We start from the raw sequence: 19,561 nt of genomic DNA on the forward strand, positions 1-19,561 counted from the left end.
TCATGAGACGATGTTGTCCGTTGCCGTTGAGTCAACTCCAGTTCATGGTGACACCATCTGTGCAGAGTAGAATCGCTCCATAAAAATTTCATGTCTGTGACCTTTTGGAAACAGATCACGAGGCCTTACTCCCAAGGTGCCTCTGAGTAGGTTTGAACTGCCAACCTTTTGGTTAGTTGAGTGCTTAACAATTTGTACCACTCTGGGGGGATGAATTTATTTGTTCCCATTTTACAGATGAAAACACTGAGGCCCGGGAAGTTGCCTAAATGAGTATCACTGAGTAGTAGTGTCAGTGCTGGGGCCACTTCCCATGCTACTGCTCTTCCCAAGGTCTTGCTGCTTGAAACAGCTTCTGCACAGGCCAGTGCAAGCCCAGCTCATCAAGCTGGACAACCTCCAGGCCCTCTTCTCCAGGTCGCATCCTCTTTCAGCCCAGCAGCAGGTTCAGTCTATGCCCAACTATTCTACTCTTATCAAAATATCTCTGAAAGCTCCGAGATCTTCTAAGTCCAAGCCACTCCGTGAGTAGGATCAAGTGACTGCAGCACCTGTATGAGTTGTATGGTGTGGGGACAGGAGTCTGGATTCCGAAGGCCTAGCTTCTCAGTCTGGCTCCACATGGGGGACACTCACATGGCTTTTCTCTTGTGAAGCCCTAGGATCTGTCTTTGGCCCTGCCAGTTCCTATGTTCCTCTCACCTCTCTTTCCCAGCCTTTGGAACGTGCTTGCTTTTCTCTGAAAAGCTGCCACCACACACACATCACTTGGGGGTCCCCTTTTTCCACACAGTAGGATGCTGTCTCTCCACTTCCTGTTTCCTTGCTGCTCCCCCCCAAACATGCGGCCAGGTCATTTTCCATATTAGGGTTTTACTGCTCAGCGTTCAGAGGACACGGATAGGAGACGGCAAAGTTATCAAGCAAGGGCAGAGACAATTCCAGAGTCTGCGAGCTTTTACATAGTCTTGGTCCTTCTGTCTGAAGGTCTTTACTATGATAGTAACTGGAGGCCCCATTTTGCCTCCATCTCTGATTGTATTTTCCCAAGTGGCCACAACCACCTTCTGACCACCCCCGCTTTAGCAGAGGCCACACCAATTCTTTCCCTCCTGGTGGTCCCTCTTCTCGAAACCTGGGCCTGAAAATGTAGTTAGGGTAGAACAGTCGCTGACTCTCTGTGATAAGCAGTTCTTTAGCTCGCTGTCCTACCCCAGAGACGACTCTCTCTCAGCGTTTCTGCACCAGCTATATGACCTTGGCCAAGGCACCTCACTTCTCTAAGTCCAAGTTCCTTGTTGATGACATGGGGCCAAAAATACTTCCTCCTGGTGTTGAGATAATGGATTTCAAAGTGCCTTATACATCACAAAGGGAAATTCTATTGTGAGCTACTTATTGCAGCTAAATAAAAAAATATCAGTTGCCTTTCATTAATGGATATAATTTATTGAGTGCCAAGTAGGTGGTGGCTACTTTATTTAGTACTATAAATACAGTATTTCCAATACTCACAAAAATATTAAGGAAGCCTTGACCCCATTTCATAGATGCATTGCCTAAAGTATTGAACTAAGTAATGCAGCTGAAAATTTTAAACCTAGATGTGTCTGCTTGCAAAGCTTGTATTTTTTGAGTCAGAATCAACTCAATGGCATCAGGGTTTTTTCTTTTCTTTTCTTTAATACTGCCTTTATAAACAACCCGGTACACCATGCATATGTTTCTACTGCTGTATTTATCATATTGCATTTATAATTTACTTGTTTATAGATTTCTGTCCAAGGTGACCTTGAACTTGTGAAGAACCAAAATGATACATCTTGATCATTTTTATAGCATCAGCTCCTATCTCTGTGATTGTCACATAGCAGGCATTCCCTAAGTGTTTATTGCCCGACTCTGTGGACATGGCTATTCACTTCATCTCAATTCTCCCCATCCCTCTTCAGAGGCCCGGTATGGGGTGGGGGTGCGGAGTTGAAAAGTAGGGCATGCAAGCCCACTACCACTCTTTACCTGGGGTTTTTAAATCCAGGCTGTCCCTGACCCTGATTCTTCCCAAAGTTCTAAGAGCTCATACGTATTCATAATGAGAGAAAGCACTGGAGAAGAGTGATTTATATGGTGTGTTAAACTGGTGTCTTGGCAAGTTTATAGCAGAAAATGAATCAGTCTGTTTCCCCCTGTGCTTTCATAGTTTGAGAGTTGAATTGATATGCCTCCTAGCCTGGCAGAGTAGGCAACTGAGATCTGGGCCATCGTGGATGGAGCGGGTGAGAGCGGGCTCCTCCTCCTTTCCAACAGGAGTGTTCACAGGCCGTTCCTAGGGCAAGAGCAGGCTCCTCCAGAGGAAGAGGGTCCCCACTGGGGTTCGGGGGAGCCCAATAACTAGCACCCCTCTCTTCTCTACCCAAGTGAATAAAACAGATAGGTAGACCTGGGAATTTCAAAGGTGGAGATAGCAAAAAATAAACTGCTTCAGCAAAGAGGTGTTTGCTAATATCCCCTTGCCCTCATAGTGAATTTATCCCTTACTAAGTAAGGGTCCCTAGGTGGTATAGTGATTACGAGCTTGGCTGTTAACCAAAAGGTTGGCAGTTGAAGCTAACAGTCGCTCCTTGGAAACCCTACGCAGCAGTTCTACTCTGTCCTATGGGGTTGCTATGAGTTGGAATCGACTTGATGGCAACGGATTTGGTTTGGATTTTTTTTTTTAAGAGTCCCTGGTGGCACAAATGGTTAAGCACTTGACTACAAGCTGAAAGGTTAGCAGTTCAAACCCACCCAGAGGCACCGCTGAAGAAAGGACTGGTGATCTACTTCTGAAAGGTCACAGCCTTGAAAACTCTATGAAGCATAGCTCTATTTTGCACATATGGGGCTGCCATGAGTCGGAATTGACTCAGTGGAAACAACAAGAATTATCTAAAATGATTAAAAATTTGGAAACAATGCAAAAGTTTAATTGCCTACAAACCATAACTAACAATGCACAAACACCAGAAGAGAAACTGGATAACTGGGAGCTCCTAAAAATTAAACACTTACGCTCAACAAAAGACTTCAAGAAAGTGTAAAAAGTAAACCTATGGATTGGGAAAAAATTTTTGACTACGACATATCCGACATGAATCTAATCTCTAAAATCTATAAAATGCTTCAGCACCTCAACAACAAAAAGACAAATAATTCATTTAAAAAATGGGCAAATGATATGACCAGATTCTTCACCAAAGAAGACATTCAGGCAGCTAACAGATACTCGAGGAAATGCTCGAGATCATTAGCCATTAAAAAAAAAAATCAAAACTACGATGAGATACCATCGCACCCTGACATTACTGGCGCTAATCCAAAAAATACAACATAGCAAATGTTAGAAAGTTTTCAGGGAGATTGGAACTCTTATACACTGCTGGTAGGAATGTAAAATGGCACAACCACTGTGAAAAACAGTATGGTGCTTCCTTAAAAAGCTAGATATAGAAATACCATATAATCCAGCAATCCCACTCCTAGAAATATACCCTAAAGAAACAAGAGCTGTCACACGAAGAGACATATGCACACCCGTGTTCATTGCAGCATTATTCACAATAGCAAAAAGATGGAAACAACCTGGATACCCATCAACAGACGAATGGATAAACAAGCTATGGTATATACACGCAATGGAATACTATGCAACAATGAAGATCAATGATAAATCTGCAAAACATCTCACAACATGGATGAATCTTGAAGGCATTATGCTGAGTGAAGCAAGTCAATCACAAATGGACAAATATTGTATGAGACCACTATAATAAGACATCAAGAAAAGGTTTACACACAGAAAAAAAGAAATCATTTGATGGTTAGGAGGGTGGGGAGGGATGGGGGGGAATCACACACAAAAAAATGAGAAAATAAAATGATGACTCATTAAGTAAAAAAAAAAAAAAGTTTGACTGCCTGTCCTCTCCATCCTACGCTGGATGATAGTCTACCAGGCCCACCAGGACCTACTTAATTCTCTAGGGGAAATGAATCTTTGCTTGACTTCATGTTGACTATGTATTAGGGCCCAGATTCTGTAGACTGACATGCTTATTTGTAGACTTTTCATCTAGTAGAGATGCAAATAATTTCTGTTTGGTAAGAAAGATAATCGCAATTGCTATAGTTTTATTGCAGTGTAGGATATTACTCAGTTTTGCAATTAATTTAATAACTTATTTCCACCTTCTTTTCCCAACTGACTAGATAAAATCTCTGTTCACCCAATCCTCTTATAACCAGCTTTAACATACTGCTGGTTCCCTCATTAATAGTTAAAAAGATCATTGATATGTATTCATTCTATATTTGTATGAAAGTAATGTTCTTAACTTTTTTGAAAATTGTACTTCAACCCATCCCCACCCTCAAACAACAGACTTGTTCCTTGAGACCAAAACAACTTCTGCTACGCTCACCACACCGGAGGGAGAGCAGTTCAGAGTTGAGATCACGAAGTAGAATCCAGGAGGGACTCGCCACACTTACTAAGCTCCTTCTTCAAAATTGCTAAATGGGTAAGTCAGACCCTTGCTCCTGAGGTGAGTGAGAGAGAGCTGGGGCAAGAGATCAGGAGTGTTATTCTAGAGATACCACCCTTTCTCATGGAGTACGCGACCCCCCCCCAGTTGGGCTCAGCATGAGAAACAGGGACAAGCCTAATGGGAAACTGGCCACTTGGCTGGTGGCCGATGGAGGAAGATATGCAACGTACCTTTCTTGGTGAGGTCACTAGGGCCACAACTCCAAGGACATGGCCAATGGCTACTTGCCTAAAAGATGAGGAATAGCTGGAGTTTCAGGAAGGGAAATAGATTCTCTGAGAATCATCTCTGTCTGGACGACCTTCACTATATTTCTCCCCATTGTGTTGACTGGATTACCCTTTAGCCCTGGAAACTCTAAACGTAGTCTGGCATTCTGGGAAATTAGCCCAGCCATGTCTCAAATGACTGTGGTCTTTAATTCAGACCAAAGAGAAGGCTGTATTTCAGCATTAATCAGAGAAGGGGGAGAAAATAATACTGATTTAGGACTTTTCACATACCAGGTAATGGGTAGATGCTTTTGTGTGTTTTATGTGTTGTAATCCTTATGAAAGGAGCCCTGATGGAGCTGTGGTTAAGCATGTGGCTGCTAACTGACGGTTTGGCGGTTCGAACCCACCAGCCACTCTGAGGGAGAAGGATGTTGCAGCCTGGTTCTGTAAAGACTACAGCCTTGGAAACCCTGTGGGGCAGTTCTACTCTGTCCTGTGGGGTCACTATGAGTCAGAATCGACTGGACATCAACTGGTTTATTCTCATGATAACCCTGCGAGTGAGAATTTACTATCTGCTGTTGTTGTTGGGTGCCATCGAGTTGATTCCAATTCATAGTGACCCCATGTGACAGAATAGAACTACCTCATACGGTTTTCTTGGCTCTTTTCTTTATGGAAGCAGATTGCCAGGTCTTTCTCCCACAGAGCTGGAACTACTAGGTGAGTTTGAACCATCAACCTTTTGGTTAGTAGCTGACCACTTAACAATTGTGTCACCAGGGTTCCTTTATTATCTGCTAGATAAAGAAAATAAAACTGAGGCCCAAACACAATCAGATGTCTGCACCCCAAAATTTCCAAGCTCCCAAGTGGGATATGAAACACAGCACCCTTGGGGAGCATTCTTCCTGCCCCCTCCCCCCCGCCACCTAGACAGTCATGTCCCGTTCCAGCCCGTCTTCATCTCTAACCTTTCCACTTCCTTTTACTCAGAGAAGGTCTGGAAGTATGTCTGGGTGACTGCAAGGGGTCACTTCTCCCAAATGTTCCAGTCATTCCACAGCCTACAAAGTGGGTTCTGTATCTGTGTCCCTACTTCCTGAACCTTCTCCCTGCCCAGGGTGCCCTTCAGCCAGCTTCTTCCTCTTCTTGCCAGGGTCAGTCCCTTTGTCCTTCTGAACTACAGTAGCCTACCCCTTCTCTCTTTCCTCTTTGATCTCTTCCTGAGGGGAAAAACAACAATAATAAAAAAGGAAAATGGGTAAGGGAAAACACACACACACACACATACAAACTGAGACCCAGAAAGGCTAGGTGACTTATTCAAGGTCACAAAGCAAATTAATACAGAGATAAGACTAGAATTTAGGTGCGTGGTCCAAAGCCTATGTCCTTAAACATCACATCCTCTTGTTCTAGCAAGTGATATGACATCCCTGGAGTCAGAGGTCTGCAGGTCCAGCCCCGAGCCCCAGGTCAAGGACAAGGTCTGACCTTGTTACTCCCAGATATTCCAGGCGGGGTACCACCTTTGGCCTCTCTTACCACTTCCACAGAGAACATAATGCCATATGTGATCCCAGTAGCTCAGTCAATTTCCATTGCAGTTTCTGTTTGAGTTTATTTTGCTTCTTGCCCTAAAACATTCTCTTAAGAGCTAGCAGCAATCACAGGATAAGTAATGATGGAGATCAGGCTAAAGTTAAGATGGACATTTTAGAAGCCACAGACCAGGCTATGTCACCTCTTTCCAGGCTAAGAGTACTTGGGTGATGATGCCCCACTCACCCTGCTCTTGACTGACTGGTCCACAAGTAAGGGAAAGACTTCTCTAGGCCATTCTATCCTCTGTAGCCCAGTGAGTTTTCTACTACCCCGCCAAGAGCCGTGAGAATCTATTCTAGATGTGGAGAGGGTGTGTGTACAGTCACAGCCTAGATTTTTCCCCCTCCTGCAGCCACAATTCAGGAGAGGTCAGAAATAGAAGCAGAGAGAGGGAGGACAAGTAGAGGGTGAAGGTTAGCACACTGAGAGAAGCCTGTCAGCCACCCCCCTCCACAGACAGCCCACCTGCAGCAGGCCTGGCCAGGGGAGGGGCTGGAGCTGTAAACTGGAAGCTTTGATTATTACATGGGACCCAACATTTTAATTTCTAAAATGGGACAGAGTTTGAAATTTAAAGACTTATTACCTAAGAGTGATGAGAAAGCCGTAAGACCGCATCAGCTTTTGTACAGGCGCGGAGGAGAAATTTCCCAGCTGGATATATTTTAAGGGGAGGTGGGAGACGAAATAAAGTCAGTTTGTGATTAGAGCCCTTGAGCGTGTACAAGGTCAAGTCCCATTTTTATGTGCCAAGTGTGATCAAACCCACCCAGCAGTGCTGTGGAAGAAAAGCCTGGTAATCTGCTTCCGATAAGGTTACAGCCAACAGCTATCCACATTCTGACTCTAAGGATGTTCTTTCTAATATTTATAAAATGTCCCTCTTTCTGTGACTTCTTTGATGTCAGTAAATGGTTGCCAATAGTTATGTAACATTTGAAAAATTACAGCCAAAAGTATCCTACGGCACACAGTTGTCCCCTGTGACACGTGGTGTCACCATGAGTTGGAATCGACTTGGCTGTAACCAACGACAACAACAAAGTGTGATCTACAAAGACTGCCCCGCCCCTACCCCCTATATTTCCGTCAAAGCCAGCTTTGCCCTTGCCCATAGATGTTTGGCAACCAGTAACTGGGTCTTTTCCATCTCAGTCCCCCAAACTCAAAGCACAGCCCCAGACACAGAATGGGCCCTCCATAAATATTTGCTGAATTGTTTTTGAATAATACAAAACTGAAGTATCATTCCTAAGGTCTTCCTAACACTTCATTGTATGGGTATTTCATATTTTACTTAATCAGCTCCTATTGTTGATCTTTGAGGAGCCCTGGTGGCACAGTGGTTAAGTGCTCGGCTGCTAACCCAAAGGTCAGCAGTTCAAACCCGCCAGCAGCTCTGCAGGAGAAAGATGTGGCAGTCTGCTTCCATGAAGATTACAGCCTTGGAAAACCTATGGGGTAGTTCTACTCTGTCCTATAGGGTCACTATGAGCCAGAATTGACTTGGCAGCAGTGGGTTGGTTTTTTTGGTTTATTGTTGAACTTCAGATTGCTTCCAATTTTTCCCAATTATAAATAATGCCTCTATGAACATTGTCATTCATAGAGTTTTTTGTGTTCTTTTGAATTATTTCTTTAGCATAAATTTTTGCAAGCAGGATGACTTGGCAAAGTTGTCAGTATGCTTGTGGATCTCAAGGACTATACCAGTTTAGAATATTTGGAGCATTGAATGAGCGCATCCATTTTTTAAAAGACTTACCACACTGGAATTTATCAACCTTAAGGCACTCAATTCTGAGCTAGGGATGCTGTTTACTCCCACTTCTTACCTATACTTCAGGTGTCCTTCCATCCTCATGGCCAATATAATCCATCTCTGGAAATTCTCATACACTTCTAAATCTTGATGGAAACTCTCTTTGCCCAGGACACCTGCCCTGATTCATCTTGCATGATTCTGATCTTTCCTCCATTTTGCCTTTTTTCACACACTAACTTCTCGGGACTGAGTAAGCCCCAGATTCTTAGGCAATTGTGTGCCGTTGTGTAGTGGGGAATGAGAAGGCCCTAAGAAGAAGATTCTGGAATTCCTGCTGATAAGGGCAGCTTGGGCTCAATGTTGAAATGAGATAAGTAAAATGGATGTGATCGTATGGTTCCCAAGCTAGTGAAGTGAGTTATGGTGGTTGCAGAGACTGGTAAGCACGCAGGGGTAGGGGCGAGGGAGAGAAGCAGAACAAGGTGGTTCCAAATAACCAGAGTCCAGGGTGCCAATAAGAAGGGACGACAATTGTATCCTGCAGCCAGACAGGGGCCAGGTAAATAAATAGGATTGGTACCAGGCTAAGGAGTGGGTTTTCACTAAACACAAAGGAGTTTAAAGCAGGTGCATGACCTGGTCAGATTTGGCTTTTGGTAAACCTGGAGCCATGTAGGGGATGAACTGGCAAGGGGGGGGACTAGAAGCAAGGGCCTGTTAGGAGGCTTTTCATGCACCTCCAAGGGAGAGGTGCCCAAGGCCTGAACTAAGGCTCCTCTGTATTTTCATGAGTGTTAGTGTTGGCTCTTTAATGAGTTTGGGGACCCCTGCAGGGGGAGGACTATTTTCTCTCCCTTATGTATCTCTGCAGACTGTAGCACTGTATCCAGTGCCCATACTGGATACCTGCATGCTTGTGAATGTTCAGGGCCCTTCCAAGGCACTGGGCTAGAGGAGGTGAGTATCCAGGGGGAGAAGGAGCCACAGTTCCTCTGCCTTCAGGGAGCTTCCAGTCTGGTGTGAGAGATCTAGAAACCATATGCTATCATTCAAAAGGAGCCCTGGTGGCCCAAACGGTTAAATGCTCAGCTGCTGACCAAAAGGTTGGCATTTCGAACCCACCCACCGGCTCCACAGAATAAAGACCGAGCAATCTGCTCCTGTAAGGATTATAGCCTGGAATACCTTATGGGGGCAGTTCTAGTCCATCACATGTTGTTGTTATGAGTCAAAATCGAGTCTGCGGCACAAAGCAATAAGATCATCATTCAAAAGGACCTTAGAGATTATCTAGTTCAGCTCCCTCATTTCACAAATGGGAAGACTGAGGCTCAGAGGAAGAAAATGACACAGGCTAGAATCCAGATCTCCTAGCTCCTGGTCTAGCATTTATCATGGAGGACACGTGGTCTCTGCTCTTGGGAGGCTTCCATCCAGCAGGGATGGCCCGACATTTGGTCAGTCATAAGGCAAAAGGCAAGGCCCAAGGGCAGAGCACAGACTCAGGTAGAGACAAATAGAGCAGAAGCCAGGATATGGGTGAGCAGTGAATTGTTGGTCAAACACCTACTGTGAGCCAGGCTCTGCAGCCATGGCTTTCACCTACACACACACACGGTCCTCACCTCACATGTATGGTTGATGTGTTTATCGTAGCCTACATAAAAGATGGTGAATCTGGGGGAGCCGTTGTTTAGGAGGCAGTGAGTTTCTGTTTATGTGATGGGATATTTGGCAATGATTACAAGTGATGATTGCACATGATTCATGTAATTGATACCACTAAATTGTACACCTTGAAAAATGTTGAATCGGTAAATGTTGTGTTACATACTTTTGTTGTTGTTTGTGTTATTTATTTTTTTTAATTGTGTTTTAGTTAAAGGTTTACAGAGCAAATTAGTTTCACATTAAACAATTAAAACCCATTGTTTTGTGACATTGGTTGCCAACCCCATGACATGTCAACACTCTTCTCAAACTTGGCTTCCCCGTTACCAGCTTTCCTGGCCCCTCCTGCCTTCCGGCCCTTGACCCTGGGCTGATGTCCCCATTTAGTCTCATTTTGTTTTATGGGCCTGTCTAATCTTTGACTGAAGACTCAAGAGTGACTTCAGTACTGAGTTAGAGTATCCGGGGGCCGTACTCTCGGGATTTCTCCAGTCTCTGTCAGGCCAGTAAATCTGGTCTTTTTTTTTTGTGAGTTAGAATTTTGTTCTACATTTTTCTCTAGCTCTGTCCAGGACCCTGTATTGTGATCCCTGTCAGAGCAGTCAGTGATGGTAGTTGGGCACCATCTAGCTGTGCTGGACTCAGTCTGGTAGAGGCTGTGGTAGTTGTGGTCCATTAATCCTTTAGACTAGTCTTTCCTTCATGCCTTTGGTTTTCTTCATTCTCCCTTGCTCCAGATGAGGTGGGACTAGTGGAGTATCTTAGATGGTCACATGTTACATATATTTTTTAGACAATAAAAGATGGAGAATCTGCAACTCAGGCCAGTAAGAGTCAGAGCCTGGACTGGAGCCAGAACTATCTGCCTCTGAAGCCATACTTTCTCCAGAGAACCAAGCTGCCTCCGCTCACAAAGCACAGGATTTGAGGGTGATGGAAGTTGATGTGAAAGGAAAGGTTTACACGGTGTGGCAGAAAGAGCATGAAACTGGGAATTTCCTGAAAGTTCCAGGAAGACCTGGGTTTGTATCTCAATCCCTACCACACAGTAACCATGAGACTTTGGGAAATTACTTAACCTCTTTCGGCCTTATTCTGTAAATGAGCTTAAATCTGCCCTGCCTACCTTATAAGGTGGGTGAGAGGCTCGAACGAGATTTTTAAAAAAACAGCAACCAAAACCCATTGATTTCAACTCATAGCTACAAGGTAGCACAGGTAGAGCTGCCCGGAGGGTTTCCAAGGCTGTAAATCTTTATGGAAGCCCACTTCCGCGTCTCTCCAGCAGAGCAGCTGGTGGGTTTGAACTGCCCAGCTTTCAGTTAGTAGCTGAGCACTTAACCACTACATCACCAGGGCTCCTTCCAACAAGACAACATGGGAAAAATGCATTTGCAAACTGTCAATACGGATTGAATTGTGTTCCCCCAAAATATGTGTTCTAAATCCTAACCCCATGCCTGCGGTTTTATTATACCTGTGGTTATAATCCCATTTGGGAATGCATTTTCTTTGTTGTGTTGTTGTTGTTAGGTGCCGTCGAGTAGGTTCTGGCACATAGTAACCCAATATACAAGAGAAAAAACACCGCCCACTCCTGCTCCATCCTCAGAATCCTTGCTATGTTTGAGCCCATTGTTGCAGCCACTATGTCAGTCCATCTTGTTGAGGGTCTTCCTCTTTTTCAATGACCCTGTGCTTTACCAAGCATAATGCCCTTCTCCAGGGACTGGCCCCTCCTATGACGTACCCAAAGTACATAAGACGAAATTTCACCATCCTCCCTCCTAAGGAACGTTCTGGCTGTACTTCTTCCAAGACAGATTTGTTTGTACTTTTGGCAGCCCATGGTATATTAATATTCTTTGCCAACACCATAATTCAGATGAATCAGTTCTTCAGCCTTCCCTATTCATCGTCCAGCTTTCGCATGTATATGAGGTAATCGAAAATACCATGGCTTAGAGCAGGTGCACCTTAGTCCTCAAAGGGACATCTTTGGTTTTTAACACTTTAAAGAGCTCTATTGCAGCAGATTTGCCCAATGCAATATGTCATTTGATTTCCTAACTGCTGCTTCCATGGGCATTGATTGTGAATCCAAGTAAAATGATATCCTTGAAAACTTCAATATTTTCTCCGTTTATTGTTATGTTGATTATTGGTTCAGTTGTAAAGATTTTTGTTTTCTTTATGCTGAGGTATAATCCATATTGAAGGTTGTAGTCTTTGATCTTCATGTTCCCTTAACTTTCAGCAAGTAAGGTTGTGTCATCTGCATATTGCAGGTTGTTAATGAGTCTTTTTGCCACGTTCTTCTCCATATAGTAATCTTCCTGGATTATTTGCTCAGCATACAGATTGAATAAGTATGTTGAAAAGACACAAGCCTGACACACCTTTGCCGATTTTAAACACCTGCTTCTTGGTATACTTATAGGTTCTTCATGAGCACAATTAAACACAAGCCTGACACACCTTTGCCGATTTTAAACACCTGCTTCTTGGTATACTTATAGGTTCTTCATGAGCACAATTAAGTGTTCTGGAATTTCCATTCCTCTCAGTGTTCTCTATAATTTGTTATGATCCACACAGTCTAATGCCTTTGCATAGTCAATAAAACACAGGTAAACATCTTTCTGGTATTCTCTGCTTTCAGCCAAGATCCATCTGACATCAGCAATGGTATTCCTTCTTCCATGTCCTCTTCTGAATCCGGATTGGATTTCTGGCAGTTCCCTGTCAATGTACCGCTCCAACCTTTTTTGAATGATCTTCAGGAAAATTTTGTTTGATAATTTACACATTCTGTTGAATCACCTTTCTTTGGAATGGGTACAAATATGGATTGCTTCTAGTTGGTTGGCCAGGTAGTTGTCTTCCAAATTTCTTGGCATAGAGGAGTAAGTACCTCCAGTGCTGCATCTGTTCATTGAAACATCTCGGTTGTTATTCTGTCAGTTCCTGGAGGCTTGTTTTTCGCCAATGCCTTCGGTTCAACTTGGACTTCTTCCTTCAGTACCACCAGTTCTTGATCATACGCTACATCCTGAAATGGTTGTCATCAGCCAACTCTTTTTGGTACAGTGACTCTATGTTCCTTCCGTCTTCTTTTGATGCTTCTTATGTCATTCAAAATTTTGCAATATTGAATTATTCAGTATTGCAACTCGAGGCTTAAATTTTTTCTTTAGTTCTTTTGGCTTGAGAAATGCCAAGCGTGTTCTTCCCTTTTGGTCTTCTAACTCCAGGTCTTTGCACATTTCCTTATAATACTTTGTCTTCTTGAGCCGTCCTTTGAAATCTTCTGTTCAGCTCTTTTATTTCATCATTTCTTCCATTCAATTTAGCTGCTCTCTGTTCAAGAGCAAGTTTCAGATTCTCTTCTGACATCCACTTTGGCCTTGTCTTTTTAATGATCTTTTGTTTTCTTCATGTATGATGTTCTTGATGTCATCCCACAACTCATCTGGTCTTTAGTCATTAGTGTTCAATGTATCAAATATATTCTTGACATGGTCTCTAAATTCAGGTGGGATATACTCAAGGTTGTATTTCAGTTCTCATGGACTTGTTTTAATTTTCTTAGCTTCAACTTGAACTTGCATATGACCAATTTATGGTCTGTTCCATAGTCAGCCCCTGGACTTCTTCTGACTGGTGATATTGAGTTTCTCCATCATCTCTTTCCACAGATGTAGTTGATTTGATTCCTGTGTATCCTAGCCAGCAAGGTCCACGTGTATTGTTGCCTTTTGTGTTGTTGAAAACAGGTATTTCCAAAGAATAGGGTGTTTTTCTTGCAAAATTCTATCATGCATTCTCCTGAGTCATTTCTCTCACCAAGGCAATGTTTTCCAACAATTGATCCTTCTTTGTTTTCAACTTTCACATTCCTATCACCAATAATTATCGACGCATTTTATTGCATGTTTGATTAATTTCAGACTGCAGAAGTTGGTAAAAATCTTCAATTTCTTCATCTTTGGCATTAGTGGTTGGTCCATAAATTTGAATAATAGTCATATTAACTGGTCTTCCTTGTAGGCATATGGATATTATCCTATTACTGACAGCATTGTACTTTAGGATAGATCTTGAATTGTTCTTTTTGATGATGAATGTGATGCCATTCCTCTTCAATTTGTCATTCCTGGCTTAATAGACCTTATGATTGTCCTATTCAAAATGGCCAATACCAGTCCATTTCAGTTCACTAATGCCTAGGATATCGATCTTCAAGTGTTTCATTTCATTTTTGACAACTCTAAATTTTTCTAGATTCGTACTTTGTACATTCCACTTTCTGATTATTAATGGACATTTGCAGTTGTTTCTTCTCATTTTGTGTTGTGCCACATCAGCTAATGAAGGTCCCAAGAGCTTGACTCCATCCACTACATTAAAGTTGACTCTACTTTGAGGAGGCAGCTCTTTACAGTTGTATTTTGAGTCCCTTCCAAACTGAGGGGCTCATCTTCTGGCACTATATCAGACTATGTTCTGCTGCTATTCATGAGGTTTCACTGGCCAATCTTTATGAAGTAGACCACCAAGTTCTTCTTCCTAGTCTGTCTTAGAATGGAAGCTCGGCTGAAACCTGTCCAGCGTGGGTGACCCCGCTGGTATTTCAATACCAATGGCATTGCTTCCATCATCACAGCAACAAGCAGGCCACCACGGTGTGAAAAACTGACAGACTAGGGGTGGTTGATATGTTAATGACGCAATATTAGTATAGAATGTTTTAAATCTATCTCTTGGGATAAAAAAGAGCAGATTAAATAAGCAAGCAAACACAAACGAAGGACAAGATACAATTCACATGACTGCCAAGGAACCTAGGAATAGAAGCTGAAAAGAGACAAGGACTTTCCTCCAGAGCCAACAAAGAGAGAAAGAGAAAGAGGCTTCCCCTAGAGCCAGCACCCTGAATTTGGACTTCCAGCCTCCTAAACTGTGAGAAAATAAATTTCTCTGTGTTAAAGCCACCCACTGGTGGTATTTCTGTTGTAGCAGCACTGGGCAACTAAGAATTACTAGATAGCTAAGACAGCTGTAAAGAAAGTTCTGTGTTGGTGAAATGGAGAGCGGGATTCAGAGCATTTCCCAAGGACTGGTGAGCTATAGCCCTGCTGGAGGGAATGCCAGTTGCCATGAGGGGAGCCTATACAGAGAACTCTGAGCGGTGACTGACACCAAGTCAGGGCCTGTGCTTCTTGGCTCCATTTTCCACGCAGCTAAACGCCCCTATAAACACAAGCTTTTGCACGTGTGCAACTTCCATGGGAGCATCTGCTCCCCCTAGTTTGTAACAAGCCTCTGAGAGCCAGGACGAGCTTCTCCTTCAGAAAGAAAGATCACCACCAGGGTCTGCTCAGGCTTCCCTGAGCTCCCACGAGAGAAGGAAAGCCACTGCATGGGGTAACCATGGTGAATTTAGGAGTTTGGAGGTGAATCCTGGCTCTGTCACTTGCTGGTCACGTGATTTGAGGAAGTCACCTAACCTCCTGAATCTGTTTTCTCATGTGTAAAATGGAGTGTTGGAAAAATAGAAGTCCTCTCTTTCAACAGGATTATTTTAAAAAGCCAATTAGAGCAAAAAAATAATAAAAACAATAAATATTTACTTTAAACGTTTGGTTTCAACTTCAAATAGCCAAATGTATGTGTATAGGCTAACTTTTTGATGTAGGGCCAGGCCTTTGGGATTTGCTGATCCGAGTCCCAAGATGACCTTCTTGCATGAACCATGTTAATAATGCATAGCCCATGATTTCTTCAAAATTGAGCAAGAGCTTAAAGACTCTTAAAAAGAAATCTGAGTACAGAGCTATTTTTAGATGTTTATGACTTCATTCTTAACCTTTTACTATTGCCTCCCTCACATCTAATCTGATGGACTGACTTTTATGAGGATTTCCAAAGCATTCAACCCAGTCACATTAGTTGAGGAAATGCTATCTGCTCTAGCAATTAAACTAAGAAAAAAAAAATCTGTAATGGTTTAAGCACAATGGAAGTTCATTTCTCATTCACGAAAAGGTCAAAACGTTGGCTGCTAGTTGGTGAGAGGTTGTCCTTCAAGTACGTTTCAGGGATGTAAGCTCCTTCCATCTTTTGGCTCTGCCGTCTTCAACACATGGGCTCTGAGGTTACTGTTTTTGAGTGCACAGAGTGTGAAGAACAGAAAAGGAAGGGAGGGAGGATGATGAGGGCACACCCACCGATTAACTACTGCAGCCTGGAAGTGACACATGTTACTCTACTCACATTCCACTCTTGAGAACTATCAACATGGCCCTGCCCAAAGTAAAGAAGTCTGGGAAATGTAGTCCAGCGGCTTGTCCAGGAATTACAGGAAACATGTTTGTGAGGAGTTAGCCAGTCTCCGCCATGCCAGCTTTCATGGAAACAGCTCCTTTTAACTTTGCGCTCCTATTTTATTGATTTATGCCAGTGCCAAGCTTGAGAAACTCTGAGTTAGGTAACATGTGGCCAAATTATATAATTACAATAGTAAGAAAATTACAAGCTCCAGTAAGATAAACAACTCGCTAAGAGCACAACAAGGAGGCCTGGTGTGCAGGATTCAAAACCCCCATTGGCGCTGAGGGGAAAGATGGGGCAGTGTGCTTCCATAGAAATTTACAGCCTTGGAAACCCTATGGGGTCGCTGTGAGTCAGAATTGGCTCAGCGGCAGTGGGTTTGGTTTTGCTTTTTAAGAGCACAGAGCCATTGATGAAACAGAAGTGCACAAGCCCCCGGAAGGGTGGTCAGCCTGGAGAATTTTCTGTGCCGTGGGCATCACTCAGTGTATGTTATAGAGGAAATGGAGAACATCGATTAATTAGGTCAGTGAGCTGATATAGTGCAAGTGTATTAAGAGACCTTCTACAGTCTCTACCTCATAGGATTTTTGAGAATACTAATGAGATAAGGAGTCCCTGAGTGGTGCCAATGGTTAACTCGCTCTGAGGATAACTGGAAGGTTGGAGGCTCAAGTCCACCCAGAGGCTCCTCAGAAGAAAGACCTGGTGATTTACTTCCAAAAAATCAACCATGGAAAACCCTATGGAGCACAGTTCTACTCCGGTGCCCATGAGTCGGAATCAACTCAACGACACCTGGTTTAATGTGTAAGGTGCTTTATGTCACCTTATATCAATAGTCAAGTTTGGGACTATTGACAGTTTGACCCAGATAATTCTTTGCTATGGCCACTGTTTTGTGCATTGTTATATGTTTGACAGCATCCCTTGCCACTACCCACTAGATGCCAGGAACAGTCCCTCAGCTGTGACAACCAAAAATGTCTCCAGATATGGCCAAATGTCCCCTGGGGGGTAAAATAGCCCATGATTGAGATCCACTGTTTTATACGGTGCCAGGCACTTACTGGTTTTGTTCCTAGCTGTCATCGAGTCAATTCTGACTCAGGGCCACCCCACGTGTGCAGAGCAGAAGTGCTCCATAGGTTTTCAATCGCTGTGACCTCTGGGAAGCAGATCACCAGACCTGTCTTCAAAAGTGCTTCTGGGTGAGTTCGAATCACCAATTTTTCAGCTAGCAGTTGAGACTTTAACCTTGTGTGCCACCCAGGGACTCCTAGGCACTTATTAGTAACTTATATTTTAGTTCCTGTTTCTTCTATATCCTCCACCTTCACATCTTCCCCCCAGGGCTCCTTTGCCTGGGCAATGAGGTGAAGATTTCAAGAGAGCAACGGCCCTCTTGATACTAAAGTTGGAAAGGAAAGTTAATAATACATTGAATTCATGTAGTGATGTAGCATTTTATCAGTTTTTTAATTGCACATATATATGAGTGCTGGAAAATAAGATTGCCCTTCGAGAGTTAAAATAGGACAACTCATACACAGAGAATGTGGGAATAAAATTAGATAATTTCTGGAAAGTGTGACCGAAGAGTTTGGAAATGCCCTGGACTCCAATCAAACTGAATTGGGCGAAATTTCAGAAAGACAGAACTGTAATTTGTTGAGAATAAACGCAATCAATTGCACCCTGTTCAAAGAAAGACCATGTAACAGAAGTAACAATTGACCTAGTTTTACATGGGTCTTTTTGTTGTTTTTCTTCTTCTGATAAACTGTTAAAGGTAACATCCTTGTGCCCATATATTACTTATAATTGTTTTAGTGTTTTTCTATAGGATGAACTCTTGGGAATGGAATTAAAATGTAATAGATACTACTATTGTGGATTGAATAGTGTCCCCCCAAAATATCTGTCAACTTGGCTAGTCTATGATTCCCAGTATTGTGTGATTTCTACCATTTATGTCATCTGATGTGATTTCCCTATGTGTTATAAATCCTACCTGTGTGATGTTAATGAGGTGGGAGTAGTGGCTGTTATGTTAATGAGGCAGGATTCAATCTACCAGATTAGGTTTTACCTTAAGCCATTTTCTTTTGAGATATAAAAGAGGGAAGTGAGCGGAGAGACATGGGGGCCTCATATCACCAAGAAAGAAGGACTGGGAGCATAGCACGTCCTTTGGATCCAGTGTTCCTGTGCTGAGAAGCTTCTTGACCAGGGGAAGATTGATGACAAGGCTCTTCCCCCAGAGCCGAGAGAGAAAGCCTTTCCCTGGAGCTGGTGCCCTGAATTCAGACTTCTAGCCTCCTAAACTGTGAGAGAATAAATTTCTCTTTGTTAAAGCCATTCACTTGTATTTCTGTTATAGCAGCACTAGATAACTAGGAAAACTACCCATTGCCTTCCAAAAACTTGGTATAAATTTAGATTTCCACTCCCACCAACAATATCTATAAGTGCTCACTCCCTAAGAGCCTTATTGTTGTTGTGTGCTGTGGGGTCAATTCCAATTCATAGGGACCCTATATGACGGAGTGGAACTGCCCCATAGGGTTGGTTCCTCAGGCTGTAAATCTTTATGGGAGCAGATAGTCAGGTCTTTTCTCCTGCAGAGCTCCTGGTGGGTTCAAACCACAGATAATGATTTACCAGTTTCTACCACTACACTGGCTGAAGTTAAAAGTAAAATAATATATTCATAAGAGCCTTAACAATACATTATTTTGCTTTTAACTTTAGCCAGTGTGATTGGTAGGGAATAATAACTCATTTAGTTTGCATGCTTTGACTACTACCTAGTGAAATATGCTTATAAAGTGTTTTATTCTTCTTTTATCAGTTACCTTAATAATTGGATTCTTTTTCTTATTAATTTTTAAATTTCTTTTTGTGAAAATACACACAGCAGATCATACACCCATTCAACAATTTCTGTGTGCAGTTCAATGACATTGGTTACATTCTTCGTGTTTTGTCACCATTCTTGCCAGCTCTCCCCGTATTGTTTCACCACCATTGACGTAGACTCGCTGCGTCATAAACTACTCAACTATGCTTTAGAGTTACTATTGTCAATCTTATCTGATATACATAATTATTTAAAAGATTGTGATGTTCAAGGTCCCTGAGTGGTGCAACTGGTTTGTGCTCAGCTAGTAACCAAAAGTTGGCAGTTCGAACCCACCCAGAGGCCTCAGAAGAAATAGGCCTGGTGATCTGCTTCCATAAAGATTAAACCCACGAACACCCTATGGAGCAGTTCTACTCTGTAATACATGGGGTCTCCTAAGTCACAAATCAACAACAGAAACAAAATCAACAGTAAAAGAATGCAGTGTTCAAGGCAAATACTCTTTACTAATTCTGCT

The sequence above is a fragment of the Elephas maximus genome, chromosome 18 (assembly GCF_024166365.1).
Source record: "Elephas maximus indicus isolate mEleMax1 chromosome 18, mEleMax1 primary haplotype, whole genome shotgun sequence".
Lineage (NCBI taxonomy): Eukaryota > Metazoa > Chordata > Mammalia > Proboscidea > Elephantidae > Elephas > Elephas maximus.